The following is a 17,775-nucleotide window of genomic DNA, read 5'->3' as shown; positions in this document are numbered from 1 at the left end:
ATGAAAAGACAGGAAAAATAATTTTAAGTTGAGGAGAAAATGTACATGGTGTTACCATCTGTTTTGAAGGAAAGCCAGATAGATAAGACTGAAAATCCATTTGATGCTGATACCCTGTAAGAAACTGGAATAATGAAAATTTACTTCTTAAAGACAAAACTCAGAGATGCTTAAGAAAATTGGAAAATGCCAAGCAGACTGGCAGCAAACAAGACAGACATATTGTCTATGTTAAAAACAGAGTCTTACAGTGATAAACAGAGTTCTTCAACTAAATTTGCTTAAAATGTGATGCATGGGATCCATAAATTAGTCTTTATTACTCATTATAAAGACCATAGCTACATATTTTGAATCAATAATCATTTTAAAGAATACTGTTCATAGTTAAAAATAAGCTTTCTGCTTTTCATAAATAGTACCTTGATGCAGGTAGTTTATTTCTGTCATGTTGTAATAGTCTCACTCTATTTTTGACATTTGATTTCTGAAAAACTGAAAGCCCTTCTATTCCTCCTTCCCTTCTCCTCAACATCCAGGTAAACTGGTAAGAGAGTCTGGGTGCTCCCTCTTTGGGCACCAGTAAGAAGTTAAAATCATATATGACCCTGCCCACATGGCAACCCTCAGGTTAGCCCTGTTTTCTGACCATAATAAAAACCAAATCCAGTTGCCTTTTCCTCCTCTCCCAAATCAATTTTGGACTGCTTGAGAGTCTGCCCTGCCCTCCCCAGAAAGTCTCATCTATGAGAAGTAAATTTACTCACACCTGCTTGGTGCACATGTGATGTCATCAGTTGTGACATTTACATCAAATTTTGGGAGGTGGGACAGGGATTCATCTCCCCTTTGCAGGGTGACAATAACACACCTCAATAGATGAATATATGTGCAAGATAATTTATATAAAATTTATATTGTAGAAGATATAGATTGTAGAAAATATCTCTGTGTAATTTAGTTCACACATGTGAATCTAATAAAACATTTTATTTTAGTTTCAATATACCATTAAGTTAGTTCTTCCCTAGATGAAATAGTTAAAAGCACCACTCTCCCAGTAGTTTTCTTTTCAATATTTGTATGTCGATATTAAAACAGGAATGAAAATTTAGAGTTTAAATGAAATTTTTAGCTAGCAATATTTGCAGCCACAGTGATTTGTGGAGGATAAATGATGAATGCCTCCTGAAGACACACAATCTGCATATTAAGAATAAGTACATTTGGGGAAAAATAAAAATTCAATTACTATTCTTTTTACCTTGCTATTCCAATTCAATCTTAATTTTGACAAGTATTTACAGGTTATAGGATTGGTAAGTTTTAATACAAAAATAAGTATATTATTTTTGTTTTACACTGTGTTAATTATATGTTCCTACCTGCCTATGTAGATGTTGATTAGTAGCTGACTAGGGTGGGAATTAATATAATGAATTAATATTTATTCACAATTATGTTTAAATTCAAGTTAATTGCATAACATGGAAATTTAAAATATTCTAACACACATAAATAAGGAATTAATGAATATATATGTATGTGTATATACACATTACATATACAATATAACATCAAATTATATATCTGTATGCTTCATATCAAATTTACAATTGTTACTGGTGTATGTGTGTGTGTGTGTATATATATCTGCATGGTTAAATAAGGTATACAATATATGCTTAGTTTTGCACATAAATTTATTATCTTTTATGTATTAATTTGAGGACATCTAGAAAATATTTATTTATTATTTCAGGATAGTATGAATTATTAATTTGTACCATTGAGATTATTATCAAAATGTTAATTGTGCATGTGTGATGGTTATATTGTTTGGTCATTCTTACTTCCAGATAAGGACATTTTTAAATAAAAAACATATTAAAATGATTCAATAATAGAAAATACCTTCTGAAATATATGAACTCTTAATGTTTCTTCTCTCTTACTGAAAATCTAAAAATATGAAAACCAAGTCTTCAGAGCGGCAGCAATGAATCAAACCTATTACTGAGACTTTAAGCTTCTCCGGCTGCATGTGAAGGAGGTGTGAAAAAACGAAAGTTCAATAATCTAAAAAAAAGTAATGCCTTTCCGCACTTTGTGGGATGGTGGTGATTGTGGAGCACACAAAGTAGTATTCACTCAGTGGGTGATTTTTGCAGTAGCAGTCTGATCTAAGTCTAAATCTCAATCCAAAATTAAAACTCAAGATGTGTTTCACTGCTTCTGAGCCAACATTTTTCTGAACTGTATTCTCTAGCTAAGCTCCTCTATGTCTCTGATCATCTTGTGATTTTACCTTATTTCAAATGAAAGTCTTTAGAACATCCCTTTTGAAAAAAAAAAAAAAAAGTGTGCAATTTTAAAACACACCTGCCTGGGTAATTACTTCTTATTTTCATTACCTGCTTTGGAAAATCACAAATTGTCTCTTATATAAGATGGAATAGTAAAATGGAGGGGAAAATGTCTCCAGAATTTCATGTTTCTTACTCTGTTATCCTGGGAGATCCTCAATTTACAGAATATAGCTACAAGGGTTTTTCAGTCTTTTAACTTGTGATGTTCAAAATGATAAATTATGATAAACATGAAGAGATAAATTTTCTTTTGGTGGAAAGATAAAAATTGATTATAACCTTGTTTTACTTTAATACGGTTTGTTATTACTCTCAAATAATAAGTTAATAAAATGTATTGATAGTTTTTGAAATAAACTTTGATGAAAATCATGACTTCACATACACTGAAAAAGCTATTTGTAATGGCTAATGTAACTGAGTCCATAATGAAATTAAGTAACTAGTTTGTTACAAGCCCTTTGTACTTAAAGCTCTGTCTAACAGAGCTTTGCTTCAATAAAATAGCATCAGGTCTCCAGGTTTACCAAGAAAATTGTCTTAAAGTAAAATTACTGAGCATAAAGATAACTTCATATAACAAGGAAAAAAAAAAACTTATGTAAGTGACCACTCAGGTGACAAGTGCTAAATAAAATGACAAAAGCCATTATTTGTAGGTTGAAAATTTCTATCAGAAGGGCATCATTTGTTTTGTACTACTTATCTGTCCACTGATTCCCAGTCTCACTGATATTTTCTCTAATGGAAAAATAGAAAAACTACTGCCCACACACTAAATTTTCTACGTGTGTGTTTATGTGTATAATATGTGATCAAGAAAAATCATGATAAAGTAGGAAGTATGGATATTCACATCTGAAGAACATTGGATTTTGTTATCTCATCTACTTACAAAGTGATCTATAAACTGTAAATCTACTGAGGCACTAATACGACATTGCTTAAATGCTTGCATAACACCTAGGCTGATAACATATGCATAGCATCTGCTGCAAAACAGGTACAAGATAAAATTTCCAAAATGGCTGGAAATTTAAACACAAATTTGTCATGTAAGGTTGAAAAATATTTTGGTACTATGGATTTGTTCAGAAAACAACAGTTGAAAAAAATAAAAAAAACATAGCAATTAAACATATATTTAATTTTTTAATATTCAAAATATATTAAATTTTTAAAAACTCAATAAGAAATAAACACGACACTGAATTAAAAGGTAGACATAGGAATTAAATGGACATGATCTTCCAATAGATTCAGATACAGATAATTTGCTCAAATCAAATACCCTTTAATGATAAAGAAATAGGAAACTACGAAGCTAGGAAATGAAGAGAATGTTCTAACCACTGAAAAGGCATCTATGTAAAATGCTAACTAAACTTATTGATGAAAGTCTGAAATATTCCTCCTTAAATCAGAAACAAGGCAAGAATGTCCACTCTTATAATTTATTTTTAATATTTTAATGGCTGTTTTACCCAGGACAATTGAACAAAACAAATAAACCAAATATAATCCAGATAAAAGAGGAACAAGTAAAAGCATCTTCATTTGCAGACAACATAATTTTGTATAGAGAAAATAGTAAAAAATCCACATACACACTAAAAAATTTAAACTATTAAATAAGTTCAATGAGGTTGCAGGCTGTAAGATTAATGCACAAAACTTAATTGCATTTCTAGGCACTAACGATGAACCTCTGAGCCTGAAATTAAGAAAACAATTACGTTTTCAATGGCTTCAGAAGTAATAAAACACCTAGGAATATATTCACCCCCAAAACACAACTCTTGTACACTAAAAACTACCAACATTGATGAAAGAAAATAGACAGAAATAGAAAGAAAATGAAAGGCAAAATATCACATGTTCCTTAATTTTTAACTGTAATGTTGTAAGATGGCAATATACTTTAAATTGACCTACAGATTCAGCACAATTTCTAACAAAATCCAAGCTGTCTTTTTTGCATAAATTGACAAAATGTTTCTAAACGTCATTTGGAAATGCAAATGATACAGAATGTACAAAACATCTTGAGGAAAAAAATACAAAGTTGGGAAACATAACTTGTTTTCAAAACTTACTAAAAAGTTATAGTAATCAAGAATGTGTACTAATGGAATAAAGTTAGAAATATACATCAGTGTATATGTCTTAAGAATTGAGAGTCAAGAAAATAACCCATTTATTGAGAGTCAGTTATTTCTCCACAGGCATGCCTATACTATTCAATGGAGAAAAATATTCTTTCAACAAACATTATTCTGACGTTCAAGTGGACCTCCTGTTACACAGTACATATAGCAATTAATTGAAAATTATCTAAATGAGAAATAAATTCATGAATAGAAGAAAAAATAACTACAAATGTTGTGATGTTGAATATGCCACATTTTGACCATATGATTATGATACATATGGCACAGCAGTTAAGATAAAATGAAGTGGACTTATCAAAATGAAAACAAAATCTTCAAAAGACACTATCAAGACAGTGAAAAGATGACTCACAGAATGCATGAAAATATTAGCCCTCCCATTCTGCCAGAATCTACAAAGAACTCAAACAAATATACAAGAAAAAAACAAACAACCCCATCAAAAAGTGGGCAAAGGATATGAACAGACATTTCTCAAAAGAAGACATTCATACAGCCAACAGACACATGAAAAAATGCTCATCATCACTCGCCATCAGAGAAATGCAAATCAAAACCACAATGAGATACCATCTCACACCAGTTAGAATGGCCATCATTAAAAAATCAGGAAACAACAAGTGTTGGAGAGGATGTGGAGAAATAGGAACACTTTTACACTGTTGGTGGGATTGTAAACTAGTTCAACCATTATGGAAAACAGTATGGCGATTCCTCAAGGATCTAGAACTAGATGTACCATATGACCCAGCCATCCCACTACTGGGTATATACCCAAAGGATTATAAATTATTCTACTACAAAGACACATGCACACGTATGTTTATTGCGGCACTATTCACAATAGCAAAGACTTGGAATCAACCCAAATGTCCATCTGTGACAGACTGGATTAAGAAAATGTGGCACATATACACCATGGAATACTATGCAGCCATAAAAAAGGATGAGTTTGCGTCCTTTGTAGGGACATGGATGCAGCTGGAAACCATCATTCTTAGCAAACTATCACAAGAAGAGAAAACCAAACACCGCATGTTCTCACTCATAGGTGGGAACTGAACAATGAGATCACTTGGACTCGGGAAGGGGAACATCACACACTGGGCTTATCATGGGGAGGGGGGAGGGGGGAGGGATTGCACTGGGGAGTTATACCTGATATAAATGATGAATTGATGGGTGCTGACGAGTTGATGGGTGCAGCACACCAACACTGCACAAGTATACATATGTAACAAACCTGCACGTTATGCACATGTACCCTAGAACTTAAAGTATAATAATAAAAAAAAAAAAGAATGCATGAAAATATTTGAAAATGATAAATCTGGTAAAGGTAAAGCTCTATCATACAGAATAGTTTAAAATTTTTAAATCTCAATAAGGACTAGACAAGCCACTGGACTGAAAGGCAGACATAAGAATTGAATAGACGTTTTTTCCAAGGAAGATTTACAAATTACCAATAAGCACATGAAAAGATGCTCAGCATCTTCAGTCATTCAGGAAAGATCATTTAAAATCACAGCAAAATACCACATAACATCTACTAGAATAAATAAAATTAGAAAATACAGTCAATTACAAAGTATTAGCAAGAATATGGAAAAAATGGAACACTCATATACTGCTGGTGGGAATATGCAATGGTATAATTGCTTTGGAAAAGAGTTCCTCAAAAGTCAAACATACGAGTTGCTTAAAGACCCAGAAATTTGGCAAAGTAATTGAAAACATGTTTCCACAAATAATCATTTGCATAAATGTTCATGGAAGCATTATTTATATTAGCTATACAGTGGGAAAAAAACAAAATTATTTATCAGTAGATTCATAGATAAGAAAAATGTGGTCTATCTACACAATTAAATATTTATCTCTAAACAGGAATAAAGTATTCATTGGTGCTTCAACAAGGATGATACTTGAAAACATATGATGAGTGAAAGAAGTCAGACACAAAAGGACACATCTTATATGAATCCAGTTATATGGAATGTCCAGAAGAGGCAAATCAATAGGATAAAAGTAGAATAGTAATTTTCAGGAGTAGGGGAAAAGAGCAAATGGGAAGTGACTGCTAAAGAATATGATATTTATTATGGGATGATAAAAATATTTTGAAATTAGAGTATTTTTATTGAAATAACAATAAATAGCATGTTTAAAGCTCTCACGGAACAGGTAGATTACAAGCATGATTAGGAGACAAATATGTAAATTATAAGAGCGAATTGAATGCTCATTTTACAAATAACGCCACCACAAACAGCAAAACAATAACAGATAAAGGATGTCTTTATGGACCGGTCTGTAACATGGCATGGCTGAGAAAGAAATCAGTGACCTTCAGGATAAGTCAGTAAAAATACACGGACTGAAATGCAAATAGAACAAAATAGAAAAGAAGTAGGAGAAGGACTAGAAGAGGTGGGAAGGGGAGCAGAGATTCAGGAGGAGGAGGGAGGAGGAGGAGGAGGAGAAAGAAGAAAGAAGAAAAGAAAAAGAGGAAGACGGCCGGGCGCGCGGTGGCTCAGGCCTGTAATCCTAGCACTTTGGGGAGCCGAGGCGGGTGGATCACGAGGTGAGGAGATCAAGACCATCCTGGTTAACATGGTGAAACCCTGTCTCTACTAAAAATACAAAAAATTAGCCGGGTGCGGTGGCGGGCACCTGTAGTCCCAGCTACTGGGGAGGCTGAGGCAGGAGAATGCGTGAATCTGGGAGGCGGAGCTTGCAGTGAGCCGAGATTGCGCCACTGCACTCCAGCCCAAGGACAGAGTGAGACTCCGTTTCAAAAAAAAGAAGCAAAGAAAGGGAGAAGAAAATGAGGAAGATAAGGAGGAAGAGAAAGAGAATAAGAAAAGGAGGAGAAAAAATTGAACACTTAACAGTTCTGAGACAATATCCAAAGTTCTAACATGAACATTTTTACAATTGCCTTGTATTTTGCCAAAATCACTATGTAGTAAATGGGCTAGCTGTATTTCATTCAAGCTTTCAAACTTCAAACTCAAATTTTATACAATCAAGTTTCAAACTCAAATTGTTTACAAGGTAGTATATTGTATTCCAGAGAAACATACATACACTGTAGTAGATTGGGTAAATGAGTAAAAGCTGTTTCAAGGAAATCCCAAATATTAGTCTTTAACATGACTAAAGTCTATACCTTGCCTTAAAACCCAGTCCTTTAAAGCACAGAATGTATTGCTAAGAGTTCTCTGACAAGTGGTAACTCAGAGACCTGTGTCCTTCCAATTTGCTATTTTTGCATGGCAAGCGAGAGCTTGGTGTACACAAAAGAAATTTTGTATCCAGAGCTAGATATTGCATATATGACTTCTGCTCAGATTATATTGAAGAGAACCCCATCATACAGCCCCAGAATAAAGGCAAGAAACTGGGGAATGAAAATTTCTTGTTTGGTCAGGAGAAAATGTGAATAATGCATATTTAGTATTTGCTACTATACACATATTATATACATACATATTATGTGGTATATTGATTTTACTGTATGATTGCCTTAATAATGTATATAATACTGGATTAATAAAACCTAGATATCATCTTTTTGCTGGGCATGGTGGCGCATGCCTGTAATCACAGCACTTTGGGAGACCGAGGTAGGTGGATTACCTGAGGTCAGGAGTTTGAGACCAGCCTGGCCAACATGGTGAAACTCCATTTCTACTAAAAATAGAAAAATTAGCCAGGTGTGGTGATGGGCGTCTGTAATCCCAGCTACTTGGGGGCTGAAGCAGGAGAATCCCTTCAACACGGGAGGCAGAGGTTGCAGTGAGCTGAGATTGCGGCATTGCACCCCAGCCTAAGTGACAAGAGGGAAACTCGGTCTCAAAAACAAACAAACAAAAAACCCTATGTATCATCTTTTGTATTAGTTTTCTATTGTTTCATAACAATTAACACAAACTTAGAAATTCAAAACAAAAGCAATGCAGATGTATCATTTCACATTTTATTTGAGTCAAGAGTAGAAGCGTAAGCTATGTGGGTCTTTTGCTCTAAATCTTACCAGGATGAAATCAAGGTTTTGGAAAGAATTGCAGTCTTATCTGGGGTTGGAGTTCTCTTCTAAACTTGAAGATTTCTGGCAGGATTTCCTGTTTTTGTGGTTGGAGGACTGAGGACTTCAAATCTAAGAGGCTGCCCATGCCATGTGATCATCTACAGATACAGACTCTTTTTTTTTCCCCCCAAATCCAACAGAAGTGTAACTAAACTGCTTCAAATTTGCTTGACTTCTTTCACCTTGGAGTTCTAGGCCCATTTAAAACTTTGCAGAACCGATGATGTTTTTACCACTGGAAACATTCTTTAGTGCCATTAAATCTAATCAGATTAGAAAAACACTTTCAGAACACCCAGAAAATTTAAAATAATACATCCTGAAAAATCTGTTGCTCTGTAATCACTTTTTGTATCAAAATCTTTATCCACTAGGATTCTATAACAGAAAGAGTGGAGACTACTGTTATAAACAAATATAAACAAATTTGCTGCTAAAGCAACTGTGGATGTTTACTCAGTAATTCTAAATGTGAACTTGCTATTTAGCAAGTCTAAAGTCTGAAAGATCATGGCCAGGTTGGAATTACATCGGCATGGACCAAACTCACTACAAAAAGTGGAAATCAATCTCTTCCTCATGAAAAAAAGTCCAAACTCACTTTTAAGAATTTTCCGCTGATTAAATCAAGTATACCCAGGGTGAGTGTCTCTAATTTAAAGATAACTGATTGGGAACTTTAATTTCACCTCCACCACCACCACCACCAAAAAAAATAAATTAATTAATTAAAAAAAATACCCTTTATAGAACACATACACTACTGTGAGTAACTGGAAGAAGTTAGGTAACAAATGGCTGTTGAATCTCCTTTGTCCACCAACGATTAGAAGAAAAGATCTTTTGGAGCCCATCCTACCTAGACACATTAGAAAAGGAATTCTGAAGAACACAGTTTAGCTTAGTCAATTTGACAAAGTCATTATAGTTCATCACTTGTCAATTTGGCACCCATACATATCTCCTTAAATACACATCTGCTAAAATAGTACTTAATGTCCAAGTATAAGTAATAATTATGTCATATCTACATAAGACACACCTATCTAGCATACAGTAAAAAAGCCTTTTTTTTTTTTTTTAAAGAAGATAATACAGAGTGTCCGAGGGATATTTACTCTTCCCCATTGATATCCACATCCCTGATCATCCAGCCAAGCCATTTGCCATTAGGTCATCTCTCATTTCAGGTAAAAGATGTTAAAAAATTAAAAATAAACAAAGTGCACAGATCAAGGTTATACATTGGTAGGATTTCCCTTCACCACTCTATATAGAACCATATATGATTTAAGTTTTCTAGGGAATGTGTTGTATTTCTTGAATTACAACATTAGATATTGACTCTTTATAAATAGCCAAGCTTCTCTCTCCTTGCTAGTGTTTCAGATTTCATCTACATACAAAATATATGGTTTTGAAAGTGTTTAGCAGATTGTAACTACAGGCAATGTTCAGGCTGAGCAGGTTTCAACTTTGGCAATTGCCATGTGAATTAATCTTAAAGAAAAAAAGTATTCAGGAGATAAAACAGCTTATTTCTTGATTTCCATTTGTAAGGAGTTATCTTTAACCACTATTATTATCTTTTCTTTTTAATATTATAGTGAGGAATCAAGATTGTCAAGAAAATTGATTTTGTCCCCAAAGAAAAATAGAGCATTCCAAGAATAGTTTTTCACAGTCATGGTTTGATTTCTTGAGAAAAAAACAAAACCATAGACTTTTATGCTCAGAGTTTCAACGGCTTGTTGTATTACCTTAAATAAGTAAATAAATACGTATGTATATGCACTTGTGTGTGTATACATATGTGTTTACAAAATGTCACAATAAAGCAACAGCAATAAATTGTTTATATTCATCCTGTAGGACCAGAGAAGAGTTAGTGTGGTTAACCTCAGATGAGTGTGATCATACAAGCTCTAGAAAACTACAGTAACTCTTATGAAACTACCCTTGTACATAGAAAAATGTTACTTACCTCTAAAATATTTATTTCTTTAGGTAGATATGGTTGAGTCAATAATACCACCTGTATTTAACGAGATATAAACACATTTTTACCAAGAGCATCTGTCATTTGTATTTTCTTTCAAATTCTGTATTATGATTTACATTGTATTCAGAAAATAAAATCAAATTCTAGATGAACAATAACCTAAATGACTATGAATATAAGTGTAAATTTCCCAGAATAGATTTTGGTTTGCTGTAATATGTCTTTGTATTATAGGTGGAAGTATCAGTATTAACTGGAGCATAGCCTCGGTAATGAATATTATTAGCAGTTACTTAGTGAAAATTTCACAAAAGACAGTAAACAAATTATAGTAGAGTGAAAATAAATCAGTAGTCTTTACATAGTATAATTTTTCCTTCCTATAGAGTAAAATAATAAACTTTAAATTATGAGTTATTTTAATTTTCTAGCCCTCTCTTTATATTTTATGTATATATCTCATTTTCATGTTAATGAAAGCTATTTCCAATTTTTTAAGATGAAATTTGGAAAAAATGAGTATTTGGATGATCACTTAAAGAAATTTAAATATGTTGACATCACTGTTGTTTTCATGAAAAATAAAAGGAGATTATATAAGTATCACACATGTATATGCACTATTATAAGATGATATTTTCTGTGTAGAATTGAAGGTATTTTGGGGCAGATCACGAGGTCAAGAGATTGAGACCATCCTGACCAACATGGTGAAACCCTGTCTCTACTAAAAATACAAAAATTAGCTGGGCATGGTGGCAGATGCCTGTAGTCCCAACTACTTGGGAGGCTGAGGCAGGAGAAGCGCTTGAACTCGGGAGGTGGAGGTTGCAGCGAGCCGAGATGGTGCCACTGCACTCCAGCCTGGGGATAGTGAGACTTCATCTAAAGCAGAAAAAAAAAAAGCAACAGTCTAAAATTTGAAAAGAGCATAATTTACTTCATTAGTATGAAGAATGATTTGTTAACTCATTATAAAGCATTAAGTAATTAATATATTGTAATCAGTCAATCCAATAAGTATCTATTCACTATTAGGAGTAAAGTAATAAACAAAATACCTAAATTAGATTCAAGAAACAGTTCAAATACTTATTACAGAATAAAAAGATTTTCTCTTTCTGATTTAAATGACCTATATAATAATGGCTTATAAAATGAGCAATTTTCTTTCATAAAGTTGAATATATTAAAAAGTTAAATGTAAATGTCATATATTTAAGTAAAATTATTATAAATGTAAGTACTTTTCTGTTTTACATTCCTTGATATTTTATCTCATTTTTAAAATTTTATATTGAGCAATATTCCAAAGACTATCATTCCACTTCTTTCAAAAATTGATATTGCAGCTTATTTGATGTTTGTTATTTGTGACTATCCAAAGTATAAATAGATCTATGTTTCTTAGGGGTGCAATTGTGTAGGTGAGGTATGAGTTTGATGTGTGCTATATGTTGCTGTCATTGCATATTTCTAATCAAAAATAAAAAATAATGCCATACCATGTCATTTGATCTGCAAGCCTATATTTGGAGATGAGATGATAAATTAGGTCTTCTTTATTCATAATTTATATTGGGAAGTTGCAATGTAATCTTTCATTTTAACCTAAATTTATTTATGGAACATAACCCTGTATTAAATTACTAGTTATTTGACAAATTAAAACATGACTTCTTCTTTGTTTGTTTTAATCATTTCCTTACTTCTATGTCTTTTATCTTGCACTTGATTTCTATAGCTTCCTTTTTTACTTTTTACTTTATAATAAGGTAACTATTAACAGTAAATATTTATGCTATATAAAGTTTAATTTAACATAAAATAATTACCTTTTTGTGCAAGTGACTTTTAAGTTTAGAAATCACTAGAATTTACAAAATAAAAAGTATATCACATGTTTTATATTTAACATTATTTTTCAAATAATTATTTGGTGGATGAGAATCATGATAGTTGTTTTTTGTTCTGATTATTAACAATTTGCTAATCTGATTAACAATTATTAACAATTAATCTGTCTATACCATTATTTTACATACATCGAAAACAGTCTTCAACTCTTCTACTCGCAATAATAAATATATATCTTCTAAAAAAGAAATAAGAATATTTTGCTATTAACTTACAAAAGATGACAGTAATAATTTCTTAACAAATTTTAGGGATTTTTTTAAATAAAAAAATATGAAAAGCTATTTATTTCTGTAAGCCTGAAGTCATCTATGCTTTAGAATTTCTGGTTTATGTAATTTTATTATAAAAGGTATAAGAATTTTACATAAAAGATAATAGTATAATCCTGTAAAATAATTTTTAAATGCTGAAACATATTTGATTATTAAAGAAGATACAGTGACACTTAGAGAAAAAAGGTTGTATACCAAAAATATGAATATGTCCTTTCATCATTAATATTTTAAGTCAGAAGTTTATCTGTCAAGTGACTTATACCCGTTTCATAACAAACATTATTTTAAAGAGCATATAATTATTTTCTGTAATTAATGTTCAAATGAAGCAAAAATAAATGGTAATTTCAATTTTTATAAAAGAATAGCTTAATTGTGAACTCTGTGACTTTACCCAATGAAGTAATATGTTAAAGAGAAAAGCCCAAATTAAATTCCAGAAACATTTATTGAAAACTTACTAGGCTCTGGCCTCAGGTGATGCTTAAACGAAAAATAGAGAGTCTCTTTCTTCAAGTTAGTTAAAAATGTAATGGAGAGAAGAACATGTAAAAACAAGTGATTATTAAAAAGTATATTAAGCATTAAGCTAAATTATAACCGTCATTCTTTAGGGACCCAGGGAATAATTTCTTGTATCAAAATAATAAGACTTTTCAAAAAACAACTGACATTTTTCTGGATATTAAAAAAGACGAAAAAAATTGTAAGTCTTTCAAGTAAGTTCATAATAACAGGGATATAATGTAGATTAGCATTGAGTGCAAAAAGAAGGCCTAGAATTCAGGAAGGCCTGAAAGAAAAATTTCCAAAGGACCCATGTCATAATAAGACTTTTGAAATATAGGACATGATTTTTTAAGTCTTCGAAAGTTGTATGCTTGACACAATATAGAAATCATGGTTCACATTTGGGATGCTAACCAGAGCAAACTGTGCCTAAGATTACTGTGGTGACAACAAAGTCATTTTTCTGAAAAATATAGAGCAAGATGATTAAGAAATATTGTAGTATTAATGAAAGACAGTTTAATTAGCTGCGAACATATGAGAGAAGAGCACACAGTTGTGTTTTATTAGTCACAAGTAAAGAATCCTTTCACAAAATTTTTTGTAAGGCCCTTGGAAACAGGTAAAACTACATGACACATGAATATTTTAATGATATTAAAAGACCAAGTGATGAAGGCACCAATAGACAAAGTGGATTAAAACAAAAGCTGTTTTAAATCTTTGATAGGGTGTGTCAGAAGATTTTGCCAATTTGACAAAATGGAGGCTGCAATCTAAATAAGGAAAACGTATTGTAGTTTGAATCCATTCATGAAAATTTGACACAAATTGATGAATAAACCAGTCACACAGGGTTAAGTATAGGATAGTAGGAGGTTTTGTTGTCACAGAGACTCAAAAATATTGTTCATTTAATTTACTAGACTTGGGATAATTGAAAAATCATTACAACTCTTTAACCCTCAAGGCAACTCCTTCTCCTCTTCTTCTGGCAACCATTAGCATATGTAAGTACAGATAAATCAAATTATAAAATGAAAATCAAGAGAATGTATGAGGACTCAATAACACAGTCTAAATATCAGTAAATAACTTAGTACATGTTTTTCTTCTCTCTCTCTCTCTATATATATAATTTATATATATATTCGTGAGTATAGCAAATGCTTATTTATGTAATTGTAGTAGCTTTGCAGTTGTAATAATTTTATAGTTGCAATATTATTAGTGGTTGTTGTAAAAATATTGTAATAGTTTTGTAATGTGATTAGTTGAGATAATGATATTAATCATTAATGATATATTTATTGAAGTGCTTTCTAGGAAAGATCACTGGAACAGAGGTAATTGGCATACCTTGTCCAATTCACCTTTAAACAAATGAATGTACATGGCCAAAAAAATTTTGTCTAAAACCAAGTATTTCAATGGGAAAATATAGGCTATGAAATCAGAACAGCTGATTTTATTAAGTCCTGACTCTACTAGTTTACATGTTTTGTGATCTTAGACAATAAACCTAGTGTCTCACAGCCTTTGTTTCACCTCAAAACATGGATATGGTGGTGGGGGAAGGGATATGGAATGGAATAACCAGGAAAATATTTTACAGTGAAGATTTTTTATAAAAGATAATATATATTACCATGCTTTTCAACACTAAAATAGGTCATAAATTTGTTGTAAACAGGCAATAGCATCCCGTCACTCATTTCTGTGATTGGTAGGCTGTTGGCAAGTATCATGTTCAGTGATTAAGAAACAGTTGCCAGTGTTAAATTTCACATATTTCTCATTAGAATCCAGATTTTCAGCTTCTCTTGAAAAACTGAAATATCTGATAGCACTGATCTAAAACTCTTTGAAGGTAAAAATTGGTAGAAAGTGAGTAACTGTTGCCTTTTAAGGAAGGCATGCTTCCTCTAGTCTTAACTTTGTACATCTCTTTGTGGTCTCCCTGACATGAGGATAATCTCAGTTGTCAGTGTTGTGCTTGGTAAATTTTGTCCTAATAGAGTTTAGAGAAATGTAAAATATTTTTATGCCTAATCACTACTAAAAGTTTGAAGTCAACGTATAGACTAAAGGGCTTTAGTGTTTTATATTTCCTTGGAGAAAGTAGAATATTCATGCATGTTTAGTTTGTGAAAATGAAGTTTATGTTAAGATAAAAGCTAGACAAAATTAACAAATTTTCATATCTCCATCTATTACCTTATTTGCATTGCTTCTCTCATGATTTCAGTCACAAATTCTGTTTCAGAAAATACAAATATTAGCTGAAGGTTCACTGATGTAGGGATAAAATTATAGAACAGTAAGTTTAGTTGGTATGTCAAGAGATGGTAGGGAAAAAAATGTTGATGCATTCAGTTATCATGATTAATTTTCAGTGACATAACCACAATAGTTCCTTCTACTTCAGCATCTCCAAATATTATTAAATTTCCTTTAATTTATACTTTAACGCCAACATGCCAACATACCTTTTAGATCCTATGAAATAAAAATTCTACATTAGTATTTTTTTTGTTATTATCCTTGACCAGTCAGACATATTTTATGTAAGTAAACTTCCACCTCAAAATTACCTAGTTTGGATCAAAACAATTATAAAAAGTTAATGCTGTAATTCTTATCAACTAAACTTTGAAAGAAAATCTCCATGCATTTTCTATATTGTGATTTTTTTCTGGATATCTAAAGTTGAATTTACTTTTATGCATATCTTATACTATTCTTTTATTTCCAATTTCTATCTTTCTCACCACTGTGTGATTCATAAAACTAAAAAATATTTCTTTATTTGTCTATATATTTTAGAAAATAAATATATACGACTTTAGCAACCATATGATATGAAATGATCATATTGTAATAGTTAATGACTTATGCTCTACACATCTAAAAGAACAAGTCTATTATTCAAAAGACAAGCAAACGATGAAGTACAATATAGTGTTTTGACATGCAGAATGTAAGAACTATAGCAACAGTAAACATAATACTCAGCATTCCTTAAAATTGTATATGTTACATCATCATGACAATAAAATAAATTGACATCATTATTTAAAACAAGTAACGCATTCTTAAGCATTTATTAAAAATAATTTGTTATACTGATGTTCAGAAGCTGTAATTCACATAAAGCAAAACATAGCTCTTAAATAAATTTACTTATTGGTGCTTATAATGATGTAGTCTAGACATAGCTAAAATGTTTAATTAAAATGTTTTAAGAGTATGATTATAATAAAATAATGCTTACTAAATCATAGTTTATTTTTTTGAAAAAATATTTTTAATCATTGTTAGAATTGGGACATCTGCATAAACTACTTTGTAAAATCATCTTTTTTAGGATTACAACTATTTAGATTTCCAATATAAGAAAAAATAGCTACTGCAATAGAACCACAGAAAAGTCAATTGATAAAACCTTTTACATAATAAACACTGCTAGTTTTCACCAATAAATGATATTCTTTTCTTAAGCATTTATATTAGGTATAAGTTTTGTATTTGTTCTTTCTGGCTTATGGAATACATAAGAGTTTGGCTGGAAAATTATATGGGATTAGGCAAAGTATTACTTCAGCTTCCCGTAAATAGGGGAGGTCTAGGAGGAGAAGGGGGAGGTAGAGATTGGATTATTTTAAGTGCTTTTCAAAAATTTGTGTAAATCTATGAGGTATATATGCAATTTTATTACATGTGTAGGTTGCGCAGTGCTCAAATCAGAGCTTCCATCATCTAAATAATGTATGTTGTACCCACTAATTTCACATCCTTCTCGCCAGTTCTAGCCATTCACCTTTCCAAGTCTTTGTTATCTATTATCCCACGCTCTACGTCCATGTGAACAGATTTTTAGCACCCATTAATGAATGAGAATATGTTACATTAGTCTTTCTGTTCCTGACTTGTTTCACTTAGGATGATGATCTTCAGGTCCACCCACGTTGCTTTAAAGAACATGATTTTATTCTTTTTTACAGCAGAATAGTCTTACATTGCATATATAAAGCACACTTTCTTTATCCATTCACCTGTTGATGGACACTTAGGTAGATTCATTATGAATATTGTTGCAATAAACATATGAGTGCAGGTGTATTTCTAATACAATAATTTCATTTCCTTTGAATAAGTACTCAGTAGTGGGATTGCTGGATTGTAGTTCTGTTTCTAGTCTTTGAGAAACCTCCATATTGTTTTACATAGAGACTATACTAATTTATATTCCCACCAACGGTGTATAAGAGTTCGCTTTTCTCCACATTCTCACCAACATCTGTTTTTTTTTTTTTTTTTTTTTTTTTTTTTTCCGACTGGGGTAAGTTAATATTTCATTGTGGTTTTGATTTGCCTTTCTCTGATGATTAGTGATGTTATGCATTTTTTCATATACCTGTTGGCCATTTTC

Source organism: Colobus angolensis, unplaced genomic scaffold (assembly GCF_000951035.1).
Source record: "Colobus angolensis palliatus isolate OR3802 unplaced genomic scaffold, Cang.pa_1.0 Scaffold261, whole genome shotgun sequence".
Taxonomy (NCBI): Eukaryota; Metazoa; Chordata; class Mammalia; order Primates; family Cercopithecidae; genus Colobus; species Colobus angolensis.
This window is presented reverse-complemented; position numbering follows the sequence as displayed.